The sequence below is a fragment of the Danio rerio genome, chromosome 5, assembly GCF_052040795.2.
Source record: "Danio rerio strain M-AB ecotype USA chromosome 5, GRCz13ab, whole genome shotgun sequence".
NCBI lineage: Eukaryota > Metazoa > Chordata > Actinopteri > Cypriniformes > Danionidae > Danio > Danio rerio.
The window spans coordinates 17765385-17781694 of record NC_141025.1 but is presented as its reverse complement, the minus strand read 5'-3'; the positions used below and the strand labels follow the sequence as shown (position 1 = coordinate 17781694).

General features: G+C 35.5%; 1 protein-coding gene across 5 annotated transcripts in view; it reads left to right on the top strand.

The window, feature by feature from the left end:
* The window catches only part of galnt9 (polypeptide N-acetylgalactosaminyltransferase 9), a 196045-nt gene that overhangs the window by 51824 nt on the left and 127911 nt on the right, over positions 1-16310 (top strand). The gene's annotated exons all lie outside the window — the stretch shown is intronic.

Sequence of the window (16310 nt, the reverse complement as noted above, 5' to 3'; positions counted from 1 at the left end):
CAAAGGTCTTTGATGTCCAGAAGGGGCAGCGCATTGATGGCCGCTTCTCTTTAATGTATGTTTAATTGCAGATCTCCAGGATACCTTGTTCTCCAGTCCCTCCGGTCGAAGGCCTAATTGATGTGCTTTCTCAAACAAAGGCCGCATATTTTTATGCAGCCACAAGAAAAGTAGTCTCTTAAAAAGGTCAAGCCGACCTTAGCTCGAAGTACTTGACGCAAATTAATTTACCACCAACCGGAGAAAACAAATCAATAGAACTGTATCAAGGAGCCATTTTAATATTGACTCAGGAAAGGATGAAGCAGGAAGGAGACTGAACATTTACAAATGAATGAAATGGATTGGTATGTTGTGCGTGTAACATAAGGAGTGTGTCTGCGTTTTGAGCTGACATGTATAAAAGACTAGATAGATTGTTGTTCTTCTGAGCTTTTGTTAAGTGAGATTGAGATCAAAAGGGTTTTGAACTACTTCATCTGTGGATGAGATGTTGTCAGTAAACAGTGCAGGATAGTAGCTGTAGAAGTATCAGTTTTTTATATGTACCAATGCTTATATATGGGAAATGGTGCATATTACTTCCACGGTAATGATATTTGTTAACAGTTTGAATATCAAGCACAAAACATGATGGAAAATGCAATACTTTGCTATATTAATAAACCAGAGGTGGCCAACCCTGTTCCTGAAGAGCCACCTTCCTGCAGATTTCAGATGCAACCCATATCAAACACACCTGCCTGTAATTATCACGTGGTGTTCAGGTCCTAATTAATATTTGCAGATATCTGTAAATGAGTTTTGATTAGTCACAATTGTAATTAGAGATATCTCTAACTGAGTTTTTACTCAGTTTTCATACATTTGGAGATGTCTTTAATTCGTAATATTTAGAGATATTTACAAATATATTTGAAGATATCTCTAATTAATTTACTAATAGTCGAATTACAGTTGTAGATATCTTGAATTGGATTTTTGACAAGTCAAAACTCAGTTAGAGATATCTGCAAATATTTTTCAATGGAAGTCAATGGAGGAATATGACTAGTCATAATATATTTGCAGATATCTCCAATCTGATTTCGTACTAGTACAATTGTAATTGCAGATATCTCTAATTGTCATTCTGACAAGTCGAATTATAATAATGTCAAAATATATAATTATATCTCTAAATATATTTATGGATAGTCAGAACAAGGTTTAAATGTTAAAACGGCTTGCCATACGCTCTCACTCAGCAGCACAGTGGAGATTTCTCTAGTTATATCCTTTCAGTCGTTTGTTATGCATTGACATGCAGTCAAATATTTCGCCAAACAGTCCTTGGGGATGCGGGGACACACAGTCAGATATTTTACCGAACAGATCCGCCACTTTTGGCGCTCATAAACAATCATAAAGCTCTCGTGCTGCAGGAATGAGGAGGTCTGCTGAAGGCGCGCAGCTGACGTGCAGTGAGGGGTTTGCGTCTTTAATAAACTACGTCAGTTTGCGATCACTGAACAGTAAGAATGATTAATAAATCCATATCAAACAGTCCCTTAAAAGTCACGTCTCGCTTTCGGTTTCGGGCTTTGGCGCGTTTCGCGCTCACACACAAGCGTACCGCGCCAAAGCCCAAGTGTACCGCGCTCAGGCACACCTCTTCCAACCGGGCCAGGGCCGGCCAAGTGAACCGTGCTTGAGCCCGATTCAGCGCACTCACACTTCTCAAACGATCCGGGAAACGGGCCTGGGCACGGTACGGATGGCATAGTGTGAGTAGGCCCTAAGTGACTTTAAATCTACTGGGATTTTCGTGCACAACCTTCTCTATAGTTTACAAAAAAAACAAAAAAAAACTGTGAGTGGCAGTTCTGTGGGTGCAAATGCCCTGTTGATGCCAGAAGTCTGAGGAGAATGGCCAGACTGGTTCGAGCTGATAGAAAGGCAACAGTAGCTCAAATAACCACTTTTTACAACAGAAGTATGCAGAAGAGCATGTGTGAATGCACAACACATCGAACCTTTAGGCGGATGGGCAACAGCAGCAGAAGACCACTCCGGGTGCCACTCCTGTCAGCTAAGAACAGGAAAATGAGGCTACAACTAACACAGGCTCATCAAAATCAGACAATAGAAGATTGAAAAAATGTTGCCTGGTCAAATGAGTCTCAATTTTTGCTGTGACATTCAGATGGTATGGTGAGAATTTGGCATCAACAACATGAAAGCATGGATTCATTCTGCCTTGTATCAACAGTTCAGGCTGGTGGTGGTGGTGGGGAATGGTGTGAGGGGATATTTTCTTGGCACACTTTGGGCCTGTTAGTCTCAATGGAGCATCGTGTCAACGCTAAAACCTATATGAGTATTGTTACTGACCATGTCCATCCCTTTGTGACTACAGTATACCCATCTTCTGATGGCTACCTCCAGCAGGATGTCTATTTGATTTATGAAATAATGTATATCTCCAATATCATGACATCAGTAGTTAGTATTATTATTATTTTTTTTAAGCAGAGATATTTGATCTCAATCATGGAGTTGCTTCTAGACTGAGAGCAGAGGTTCATATGAAGTCGTATGGAGAGAAATGATTCAGGGTATAGAGCGAGCGGGAGATAGGAATATGTCTTAATCTAGGTGTCTGTTTCTGTCATGCTTTGTTCCAGGTCAAATTATGATAACTGGACAGCCAGCGTTGGCTCTATTTCACACGAATGAGTCCATCTTTCATTCTGTTACAGCCGGAGCTGCCTGCGCCTGTCCAGCAGTACACATTCAGACGTGAGCGATGGCCTAGATCGCAGTTAGTAACTAGAGCAATGAAAGTGTAAAATTACTTATGGTTGTGAAGCTAAATGAACAACTGGCAGAGCACAAGCATCTGTGTCAATTGAAATATACATACTGGTTTTTGTCTCAGAAGACTTTAGTAACTGGAAGAATTTGTTGAAGGCTTAAAATAATTAAGTGATATAATATATATATATATAAAGAGAAATGTTTTAATTTATGTATACTAAAGTTTATATAATGGTACAACAGCAAAAAAGCAAAGACTTTTTCACAGTATTTCCTATAATATTTTTATTCTTCTGGAGACAGTCATATTTATTTTATTTCAGATAGAATAAAAGCATACATATAATAATAATAATAATAATAATTATTATTATTATTATTATTAGTTGTAGTAGTAGTAGTAGTAGTAGTGGTATATGTGCTATAAAATATGTTTAAAGGTTGATTATGGAAAAAACTATAATGTGATAAAGTTTTAAAATTTGTACTTCTGCTCACTAACAAAAAATACAGTAAAACAACATGTTGTTAATTATATCATAATAGTATTAATCCAGTCCTAAGTGTCACATTATCATTCTATTATGCTAATCTTCCTTGCTGTACAGGTATATGAGATATATGAGCAATATCACACGAGTAGCAGTGTGCCATGGCTGTATGTTGGCACTGGTGAGGCATGCGTTGGCTCAAGACTGCTGGCCGAGTGCCTTAGTGTCTAGCCAGTGACATTATACAGCCATATCGCACTGCTATGAGTGTGATATTGCGTTCATAGAACAGATCGATTACATAATTGTGTATATAAAAAAGAAAATCAAACACTGAGAGTCTCAAAAGTCTTTTGTACAACAAACTATTTTCTTCAACCATTCATTCACATCTGCAGCTGAAATCAGAACAGCAGAAACTTTTGCTACTTTACCAACGTCACTTTAGAGCTAGTATTTGAAAGATTATCTAGCGTAATGTCTAAAGTGATGACAAAACAGGTGATTTTGCTCACATTCTAAGATTATAAGGCTGAACGGCATGAAATGCCATCAGTCTACAGAGATTTCCCAGTATTTCTGTTGCAATCAGGTTATCACAATAAAAAGTTAATTAAACACTACCAGATTACTATAAATACATCACTACAACATACAAAAGAGAGAACTCAACAAAGAATGTCACTTTCCAGTTTTATAATGATTTGATCAGCTGTATAGTTTGAAATTATGCTGAGTTTTTCTCCTCTAAGGACTTATTATGCGGCCTCTGTTGCCATCGAAACAACCATCTTTGCTCTGCTCAATGACACGCTGTACTGTATCCCTAAAATTATAAATATTTAAAATAGGCAGTGTCCTTATATATAAACTGCATAGTTGCAATCCAAATCACTACATTCTTGACTAAAAAAGCTTTAAAAGTACATCATGTTGTCCAACAGCTGCAATATTTGGCAAAATGTAGTGAGTCCATTGATCTGCTGTCACTCTATGTGGGCGAAGTAATACACAAGGGTGAAAAGGCCGTACAAGTGCTGCTATTGCAGAATGTCCCTTGGCTATCAGCCAATCAGAATCGAGAAGCATACAGAACTGTTTTATACATATTTTTAAACGTAATCTATTCAAGCGTTTATTTAAAATATATAATGTTGTGAATGAGTTTTTTTTTTTAATCCAAAGAAATACATACAAATAATAAACTTTACTTCACAGATCAAATTATATTTTTTAATATTTGTGATCAACCAAGTTTAAAAAAATATTTAAAATAAACCTGTATTTAATTGATGACGTGACATTGCATTGTGGTTTTGGCACAATTGCGGTTTCATTTAAATGTGTTGGTGCTTTTCACTGTGGCAACACAAAAGGATTTACTTGGAATTGTATTATGTATTTATGCACATTTTGTGGAAACAGTGCTGCTTGTAATGTCAGTTTTATATTCACAGTGATTTGCATGAGCATTTGAGGAGAAAAAAAAAGGGATTGGAAAAGCAACAACCTGCTGGTGAGCAAAAAAAAAAAAAAAAAGATAATGGCCTGATCAATCAAACCTTCCTTATGCTGAAATGGCTGAAAACACGGTATTAGAGGATCGTTATAAATAGCTTTGAGCAATATTTGCACAGCTGTCACTGCGGAAACTATCATAATATTTTGTTTTTATAAATCCGATGTTAGCCATAACTGTATGCTTGCTCTATATTTCCTTTTTTCTTGGCCTATTGCCTATTATTAACGTTCAGGAATTGATCATGAGCTTGATTTAACTTTTGTTGAACCTCTGTGCTTTGGATAATAGCTGCTAAATTATTAAATGTTAGTTAAATGTGAAGTGTGTAATCAACCTTGTTTATTTCAGTGTTCATTTAGCAACATTAATCATTAATGACATCCTAATTTTAAATATGCGTGATTGTTTTTTTTAAATATAAAATATGCTTGTCAAATATTATTAATTTTTAAGCAGAATCAGATAACTATAACTTTGTAAATAAGTTCATTTGCATAATATAATATACTTTTCATATAGCTTCAAGATCAAGCTGTTTTTTTAACACCTAATTAAAAGTGTGATTTGGTGTTTACCTTTAGGGCAAAAATATACGTTAGGTTTTTTAACACCTGAACCCAGCGTTGGGTGTTATTAGTTACAAACTAACCAGTTACTGTAATTACGTTGCTTATACACTGGAAAAGTAAGATAAGGGATTACTTAGGTCATTTTAGGTCAATTTAATTACAGTTTCTTATAATGTATGTGCTTAAAAGCTGTGCATAAACTTCAACAGCTCTGTAAAAACCAATTCCGAGTAGTAGAGTAAGTGTATTTTTTGCTATACAGTTATGTTACGCTCAATCATTCTTTTTTTCCTCCAAAATTGGTCACACTACCTTACAAAAATCTTTTTCTTTGATCCCAGTTGTAAGAGCAACAAATAATAACTTGACTTCTAGTTGATCATTTGGAAAAAGGTCGATTTTTCTGATGAATCATCTGTTGAACTGCAATCCAGACATCACAAATACTGCAGAAGGCCTATTGGAACATGCATGACCCCAAGATTCTGACAGAAATCAGTCAAGTTTGGTGAAGAAAAATAATGGTTTGGGGTTACAATCAGTATGGGGGTGTGTAAGAGATCTGCAGAGTGGATGGCAACATCAACAGCCTGATGTATCAAGACATTTGTGCTGCTCATTACATAACAAACCACAAGCGAGGGCAAAATCTTCATCGGGATTGTGCTCCTTCTCATACTTCAGGCTCTACATCAAAGTTCCTGAAAGCAAAAAGGTCAAGGTGCTCCAGGATTGGCCAGCCCAGTCACCAGATATGAAGATTATTGAGCATGTCTGGGGTAAGATGAAGGAGGCGGCAATGAAAATGAATTTAAAGTATCTTGATGAACTCTGGGAGTGCTGCAAGAACGCTGTCTTTGCCATTCCAGGTGACTTTATTAATACGTTATTTGAGTCATTGCAGAGATGTATGGATGCAGTTGTCCAAGCTCAGGAGAGTCATACACAACATTAATTCTTTTTCCACTGCACCATGAATTTATATTCTATACTGACTTACTAAATAACTAAATTTTATAACTAAATTATTTTAAGAACTTTGTCTAAGCAAAGTCAGGCCTTACTGTCCTAACTGAATCATTAAAACTCAAGGCAGGATCATATTTTATTTTGGTATAATAACCATAATCTAGAGGCCTTTTGCCTTTCATATAAGCCACTTGTTCATAAAGCTTGGATAGACAACAAGACTTCTGTCTAAAAGTGTCGGTACTTTTAGCAAGATGTGACTGCACATGTTGAAACAATGAAGAAATTGAGAGAAATGACAATATGATACAAAGAACCAGAGTAGACAGATAGACGTACGGACGGACGGACAGATGTATAGATATTTAGCATAATAATTCTATTTTTCAGCTAAAGGAGGAGGAGAATTGCATGTTACAAAACAATGAGATAACAAATTAATTGGAGTATATGTATGAATTATGATGTCATTACTTTGAAATGTTTTGTATTTTGAAATATATAGGCCTTAGTTTAAGCCAGGACTAGGCCTTAGTTAAATTAGGCTATTTAAGACAAATTTTAAAAAATGGCCTTAGTCAAATATATCACTGGTGTGCACCTGGAGAAAAAAAATACACTGATGTATTTTAAGACATCTTACTGCAAGTTTTTTTTGAGTTGAGACAGCTCAAACATGCAATTTAATCTTGACTAGCCTTGTTTGTGAAACCGGGGGATAGTGTTCAACTTTAAGCATTAATCTCTCTTGTTTGTGTTGAGATTCATAGGAATTAAATAGTATTGAGTCAAGTAAATAAATAAATAAATAAAGTAAATAAAAGTACTTCAAATACAATGTATATATGTAATTAGTAATAATAATTAATTACTTTTTTGAAGTAACTTAAAATGTTGTCTGTGCCTACAATAACGTTACTTGAATTATAAATCAAGTTCCAAAGCCTCTGCTAAATGCATATAATTAAAATTTGCATAATTTATAAATGCATACGAATTAAACTAAGAAAAATGGTCTAAAAGAGTCCCCGTGTTACGTTTAAAATTGACTTGCAGTCTGATTGGTTATGCCAATCATATTGTACTGTAATTTCATTTAATATTATTATATATCGTAACTAACTGCTTTAATTACCAGTTTGGCCATGTTTTCAGAAGGAAGCTCTCATTACATCTTATGAGTGAGCAGATAACAAAGCAAATGAAAATGATGTGGATGGCAGCTATAATTTTGATCACAATCCATTGTGTTTTGGTATAACAAAGTGTGCATACATTTTTCAATCAACACCCCCTGAAGGACCAGCAGAAGGAGAGTAGGTGGGCTTTTGTTGCTGTTTGGATGTATTCAACCATATGAATTGTTTGAGTACATCTGGAAGTGGTTAAAAGTGGGCAAGCTCAAAACATTTACACTCATTTACACCTGTATTTGGATTCATCCCATTGTGACTAAATTGGCAAAAAAACTCAGCCGAATACCAGGTGTAAACGGGGGTGTTGCGTCATTTCTGACTGTTTCCCACCTGCAGTTAAGTGTCTGAACATCTCCATTACTGACTCACAGACACTGTGGCTTTTTCACACGTGTGAGTGTGTGGGTGCAAGAGTGTGTTCACACAGGGAAAGCTGTTGCTCCAGATTGGGTGAAGGGATTTTCACTGAGGGGGGGCAAAGCCATTAAATGTTATTGACTGGCAAAAGGGGGACTCAAGGACATCATTAACCATATCTGTTAGGGGAAATATTTGTGTGTTTTTATTTCGTCTAATGGATTAGATAAATTCTAAGTACAGTATGGCTCATTTTAAAGCGGTCATGTGCTTTGTTGTTGTTGTTCCTATTCTTTTTTTAGGACTGTTCTCCAAACTTCACTTAAAATAATAAAAAAATAAATAAAATAAATCTAATCATATTTTTGGAGGTAATATACCTTTCTGTATTGTTTTGACATCCTCATCAAAACATGGGATTCACTCTCTGAAAGAAAGGTACAAATGTTGTCAGCGGGGTGGTAAAAAAAGATGTTTAAAAAGTGCATGTTTGCACCTACAAGCAGGGGCGCCTGCAGGATTTTGTTCCAAGGTACACACAATTACAGGACCGCCCCGCCCCCTTCCGCCAATCATGTCAAGAAACACTTATGCTTGCTGTCAAAGGCTGCATTATTTAAGGGCATTCGTTATGACATGATTTGTTTCCTTTTTAATTTTAATATTTCACTGAAATCTAAATAAAATCACATCAGCTCCAAGGAAAAATCTGACACTCAAGGCGTAATCCTTAAAATTATGACATATTAAAAAATTTGCAAATATATGACAAAAGATTGTGATACAACACAGTTAGTGAAGCATTAATTAAATCCCTACTAATCCTTAAAATCTTCCACCCACACAGTTGAGTAGTGGACGGGCTGAAACAAAAATATAATTCATATATTTTTCTTGGAAAAAATATATTTTTAAAACTAGGTTCGTATATTGTTCGTCTCTATGTTTAAATATTTTTCTTTGTCAGTTATCTTCTAGATCAGGGGTGTCAACTCAATTCCTGGAGGGCCGAAGCCCTGCACAGTTTAGTTCCAACCCTGCTCCAACACACTTACCTGTAGATTTCAAACAAGCCTGAAGGACTCAATTAGTTTGATCAGGTGTGTTTAATTAGGGTTGGAACTAAACTGTGCAGAGCTGCGGCCCTTTTGGAACTGAGTTTGACACCTGTGGCTTAGATAAAATAGATGAACGAATAACATTTGAGGTGACACACTTCAAAACAAATCTGCAATATGCTTTAACAATGCTGAACCACAAACTAAAATGTCAAATAAAATAATAATCTAGCCTAAATAAAATTAAAGTGAAATATTCAGTTTCAGAGAAGCCTATATTAAACTGTTTTCCATGTTGCACCGGTCAATTACAATTTAATTAATTTAATAAAATCATTTGATAGAGCAGGACATGCGTTTATATATTCACATAGGCTTTATTCACCACAGTACTGAATATGTTCCCACATTACCTCAATGGAACAAACACGGTTGAAGGGTGAAACAACTCTGGTCTCCAAAACTGGTTGTGAGAATGGAGATGTCTGCTTATTTGTGCCAGTCTGTCAGATAAAATAGTTTAAAACACCTTGAATGGTAGCTATTATGGGTATGTTTTATGTATAATAAAACATACTTATAACACACCTGCAACCCTCCCATTTATTTTTCCGGGATAGTCCCGTATTTTTAATCTTTCTATGAAAAGTGAAAGAAGCATCAAAGAGCCGATCACAAATGTGATGTAATTGCATGAGCTGTTCAAGAGATAATTGATTGGCTACAGAACAATCCACTTGCCTAATGAAACAAACATTCCTAATTAACCTAGCAAAGCCTTTAATACCGAATACCATTTAAGCCGAATACAAGTATTTTGCTAAATAATTATTAAAATATTATATACTGTTATTGTGGCAAAGGCTAAATAAGTTAGTCATTAGAAATGAAATATTAAAACTATTTTGCTTGAAATGTATGGGGGGGAAAACTCTCTGTTGTGTAGCACTTGGGAAATATTTGAGAAAGAATTTCACAAAAGGGCTAATGATATTGACTTCAAATCTGCATTCTTCATAGACGGGTGCTGCTTTTTTCAGTTTAAAAACATAAATATTAAATAATAAAGCAACAATGATCACAAGTTAAACAGTTACACTTATCTGGAGCAACTTTATTGTCAAATTTAATATACTGTAGTTGACTTGGCATTGTCTTTCTTTTACTCTTGTGCAGCTGTGCATTAATGGATTTGCTTATCAGTGTTTGGACTTTCAGCAGTGAAATTTAAACCACACTAAACTGAACTAAGCAGAACTTCAACTCTGAAAACTGGATTGACACAGTTTCCATTTACTAGTACTTCTATGTTAAGCTGCTTTGACACAATCTGTTGTAAAATCTCTATAGAAATAAACATGAATTGAATACTCGACCTGAAAAAACAACATCATCATTGCGTTTGGTAATGAATCCATGATAACTTGAAGTGAGCAAAGGCCAAGTTCTTACTGATGTAGCCTGAGTCTTCATTTTAAAGGGCACCTAGGTTACCCCATTTTTCAGATTTATCATAAGTGTTTTGCGTCTTTAGAATATGTAAAGTTTCAGCTTAAAATACCCATCAGATTTTTTCATCATATCTTTTACAAGATCCCTTTTTTAACATTTTTTTCACCAGGGAACCGTTTAGTCGTACTGCGCCTTTAAGGATAGTCCGCCCCGCCCACCATTTCTACGTGCCTTTCTGAGTGCCTTAATCTCCTCCCTCGGCTGCGTCAGACAACAGACAGACAGACTTAAGAAGAAGATCTCACGTAGTGTTTGTTAGAAATACTACAGTAAGAACTTAACTAATGAGTATTTGTTGTGGAGATGCATCGATGAGTCACACACACACAATGTCAATGTACAAAGTTCACGCTCACGCGCACACACAGATAAACACACACACAGACAGACAGAGCGCGTTTAGCTTCCCACTCTTTTTGCACGCATATGTGACAGGATACAGGCTGGTCTCCACTGCTGTATGGATATCTGTTATGTTAATGTACAAAATAAACCTGATTTAACATCCACAAACCGGGATTGAAGCGTCTTCTTTCATAATTGTTCTGACACGCGGCTGTGCTAAAGAGAGTAAAGCTGGAGTAAATCACTGTACTTCATTACACACATGCTCTGTTTTAAAACATTTTAAACATGTGAAACTTACTCTTGATCACATTTGATGACGATTGATGATCCTAGCGAACTGAACAGACCTTTTATTCCTGGTTGCTTTGCGCACGTCTGGCCTTGTTGACATGATTATACACGTGACTACGGACACATGCTACGCGAAGCTGTCAATCAATTCGGTGGGCGGGGGGACCGCACTCCTACGTCAAGTTGCGGTCGATCTGAAAACCGCTACAATTGGTCCACCGTTTTTATGTTGTTAAATTGAAAAAAAGCACTGGGTGTGTTTATTTCACCCCGATATGACAATCTATATTCTATATATACACACGTCTGTCCAAACAGCTTGAAAAGTAGATTTTTCACCATAGGTGCCCTTTAAAATCAGTGTCATTCACTCTTTTTTAATGTTGGAATCAGGTCAATTGAGGTCAATCAATTGTAATCCCCCTGAATGACCTGCTATATTTCAGAAGATCAGTAAATGTTGATCTCTCAGTTTACAAACCCTTTAAACATTTTAATAAAAAATGCACTGTAAGTTTTCTGCTGGTTTGACTGTTTACACTTGCAAACAGCCTTGTAAATGCATGAATTGTTAATGAGCAGATGAGCTTGTGTAAATGTGTGATGATTTTCTTACTGTACATAAAGACGCACTGAGGGTTTTACGTAAGACATTTTGTTTTACACTGATATCCACATGAGTCGTTCTACTGATTAAGCTTCTTAGTTTTTACTGATCTATAAAGGACAGATTGAAGTTTCCAGTGTTTGCACAAGTGGTGTTTTGACATATTTCTAACCTCCAGCAAAAATATGCCATGGAATAATCTATTCAACTGCATACCTCCACTCCAAATCTCTGTCCTTCAAAGACAATGCAGCAAAACCCCAATGCATAGCATGACTGACAGGCAAAGGCACCACTCCAGGGTTTCTGATGAGCTGTTACACACAAACCGCGGTCAGATCCTTTTTGCTGTTTACAGCCTTGGGCTAAAACAGAGACTCGTGTGATTTCTCAGGACACCTACAGTATTTCAATGACATCTGTCTGATAGGGACTTTGTGCTTGTTATTTCACAAAATAAATTCACCCTATTCAATACTCCGCATAAATAACCACTGTTTGTGGTAGAATAATAGTGTGATAGACTAGGCACAATTACCTGCTGTCTTCAAATCTTTCCGGAAAATAATTTGTGCAGGCTGTAATGAAGGAAATACCCATGTATTAATTGGCACACTCATTGTTTTAGTGGAGCATTAGTCATCTGTGATCGGTAACTGTTATATTGTGGAATGAATAGAGGAAAATAAATGTCTGACATTTTCATTGTGCTATCGAATGCTGTAATAATTACAACAAACAAATACAAAGTTGCGGAAATAAATAGAATTCTTTTTATATATTTTTTGTTTAACACTTATACACACACAAACACAGCTATATGTATGAGGAGTTCCCATAGACATAATGATTATTAAACTGTACAAACTGTATATTTAATGTTTCTCAATACCAAGTACCCAAAATTCAGACCTGTGGAAATTCAGACTTGCCAGGTTCAGACTTCCAAAAATAAACTCCCCCGGACGCGAGGACACAAGTCAGGTACTTCTTAAAATGGAATGGAAGCGTACTTTATAACGTCACTTACCTCACCATGGATTCATCGGTTTCACTGTAGATTAGCAATTAAATGATTTTATTATATAAACGACAGCCTTATAATTAAAATAACTTGAATATTATAAATAAATATTTTTGATTAAAGAAAATATAAATGTAATTCACCCTAAACGTGGATTGAAATGGTTTATTATACACAGATTCGTGTCTTTGATTCAACCCAGGCTCATTTTGAAAACGTACCTCAATATACATTTCTGGAGACCATCAAATACGTCCCAGGAGGTACGTTTTTTGCAGGTTTTGTTTTCGCGAATCCACAAAAAACACTTTTGTGTACACTTTTTGAGATCTCTCGGCAGTGCGATCTCCTTCCCTAAACCCAATCCCAATAGTGCTTACAAAAGCGCAGATTGACCCGCCCATCCACTTCCCTAAACCCAACCGACAAATTTAAAAAGCAATTAGGAAAAAGGAATGTCCTTGTCTGATTTTTTACCACATTCTTACCCTGTTATTTATTTATTTAAATTTTATTTTTTTTGTCTTACCTGCTTTCTGAAACCGTTCTTCACCAGACTCAAACCCAGTTGTCAGGGCCATCTCCTCTCTGCATCTCAGGTCCAGCGATGTAAATGGCTAGCTAACTGGACAAACTGTTAACCGCCGGAAAACCGTTCATATGGATGTAAGCGGTCAGCTGGTAATCGCAAAAAGAAACATTGACATACTTGTGGCTACATAATTCACGATCTCCAGAAATTTATATAGGGCTACATTTTTAGGATGAGCCTATGCTGCTTTAATTACCAGATTTTAAAAACTACAATGGACATTTTACAAGTATAAAGTACAATATGTAAACAATTGGAAATAAAGATAGCTTTAAGTAATTTGGTAAACAAAGACAAACTGTAAAACATGTAACATAATTAAAAATAATTATAAAACATAACAAAATAACACTGCCAAAATAATACACCTGAGAGCAAATAACAGATTTAAAGATACTTTTGTAAGACACACACAAAATGTATTATATGTCATGTCACAATATGCTGTCTATGCTACAATAGACAGATGAGATCCAGCGCTACATCCAAGATGGACTGGCAGATGTAAAGTTGCTCTTGCCAGAGGATGTGATGATGAAGCTCCCGCTGACAGGCTATGCCTAAATTAAAACATGTTGTCAAAAATACATGCCATCTTTGTAAATAGACCACAGATTTGAGTTTAAAAGAACTACATTCTCACCTGAAATACTCATAAAACTTTATTTTGTGATGCAACAGAGGAGTATTTTTTAAATCGTGCGGGTTTTCTCCTCTGCCATTAGCTTTTGCTGATTGAGCTGCAATGCATTCTGGGAGACCTTGGCTTCACAAGTTTGCACAAGTCACTTTCTCGACAACAGGATAAGAGCAAGTACACAACCAGAAATTTTATCTGTACTTGACAAGATGTGAACTTGGAATTGCACAATACATAGGAGATGGTTGTTGATGCTTCACGAGGATGCAAGTCAATTACAATTCAAAGCAAAAAACAAGATTATTTTACCTCCCTATTGGCAAATAAATTTACTTGTTTTAAGGAAAGACTCTAAGGAAAGAAGGAATTTTTAGTTAAGGTGAAAACAAAATAATTTTTCTTGATCTAAGGATTTTTCTACTAGAAACGAGAAATCAAAGTACGAAAAAAAAAATTTAAAAAAATTAAATATAATATTAAATAATATATATATATATATATTTTTTTTTTTCTTGTTTTGTTTTTTTGCATTGTGATTATTCAAGTTCTGTACCTAAGACACCGTAGAAAAATGCCAATAGTGATTTAAACCATCTTGTGAAACTATTTATATCGCAATATTTATTGAAGAAAAATAATATATTGCAATGTCTGAGCTTTCCAATATTGTGCAGTCCTAATTGTAATGCAATATTGATGCTTAAGCATGGTTTTGTTAACTTGGAATTGTGCAATACGATTAATAATTTTTCCAGTATACCTTTTTCAAAATACCTGTATATATCAATACATTCCTCAATAATATGATTGCTCTGAGAATTTTAATCGGCTAAATGCCAAAGCTAGTCTTTGTAATCGTATTTTATGAAATATAACCTATTCCTGAGCTCCATAATCCTCAGCCATATTAAAAGTGCTGAGAGTAAAGTCCATGCGGGCTGGTGCCTCATGCTGTTTTCCCAGAGCTCAGGATGGATTTCACAGTGAGATGTTGATCAGGAACTTATGGTTTCCATAGTAACCACTCTGCATTTACAGTGTGGAATAATGGCCATGTTGCAAGCCTGAATTTTTCCCCAGTGTGGCCTATCTTTTTTTAGGGCTGTATAAAGGTTTGTTTTACAGAACGATTTGTAGATTGTACTTCCCAAATAACCTGCCCTGTGTTCTTTGTGTTATCCTGTTAATTCCTCTATGCTGTAATTTTTGATTGCAAACAGCATACGTATCGTATGATGATTATTTTGCAACCATTTAGCTTATTTTAAGCCAAGCCCAGACTGAAATAAAATTTCAAATCATTAAATTTACTAGATTTTTTAAGGTAATTGGTTTATATGGGTAATAATTTATATGGGCAGAATTTAAACCAAAAAGTTGAACATTTCTAAATTCAGTTTGTTTGTTCAGCCCATTTAAATTGTTTGCAACCATTTACCCTAAAAATCTCAGTAAATCCAATGAAATCCAATGATATTTTCAGTAAATGGATTGTATGCATGCATGCAACTACCAAGTTCTACCAAAGCCACAATTGTTTGCAGCATTCTGATGAAGACACTTAGAATTTCAATGAACTATAAAGGAAGCTCCCATATAATAATAATAATAATATTATTATTATTATTATTATTATTATTATTATTATTATTATTATTATTATTATTATTATTATTATTAATAATAATAATAATATTAATAACAATTATAAAGAAAAATACAAATAATAACAAAGCATGCAAATAGAGAGCTACAAGATAGCGGCTCACAGAACAAACCACTGTTGTCCAATAACTCCCCTATTTATCCTAACTTGCCTAGTAACCATAATAACCTGTAACTGTAGGACACTGACAATGGTGTTGAGGATCCACATGCATTACTTTATTCAACTGAGAATGGTCAGACAGGCAATGGTCAATACAGGAGAGAAGCAGGAGCATGCAGGTTATCTGAAAGAGTAGTCGGGGCTCAGGCAAAGTGATCAGTTTAGGCTGCAAACAGCATAAAACAATTAACAGAATCAGAAAACAGAAAACATCCAAAATCGCATTTTTCCATACTATATAATACGCTAAAAACAGTATGTGAGCCGAGTACTATGTCTGAATTCATAGAATTTGAAAATCAGTATGTGAGAGGTGAGATTCTGAAGTGCGCATCGGATGGATGCTACGCTATCCCATGATGTCCCACTAGAGAGAATTTATTAATGGGAGTGAAGTGACGCAACTGGCGTGGGTAGGTCATGTGATGATGACGAAATGGCGGATGTTGTACATCCAAGTTCTATTCATACTGCTCACACTCTTACTGTATAGAACTAACTTTTCTT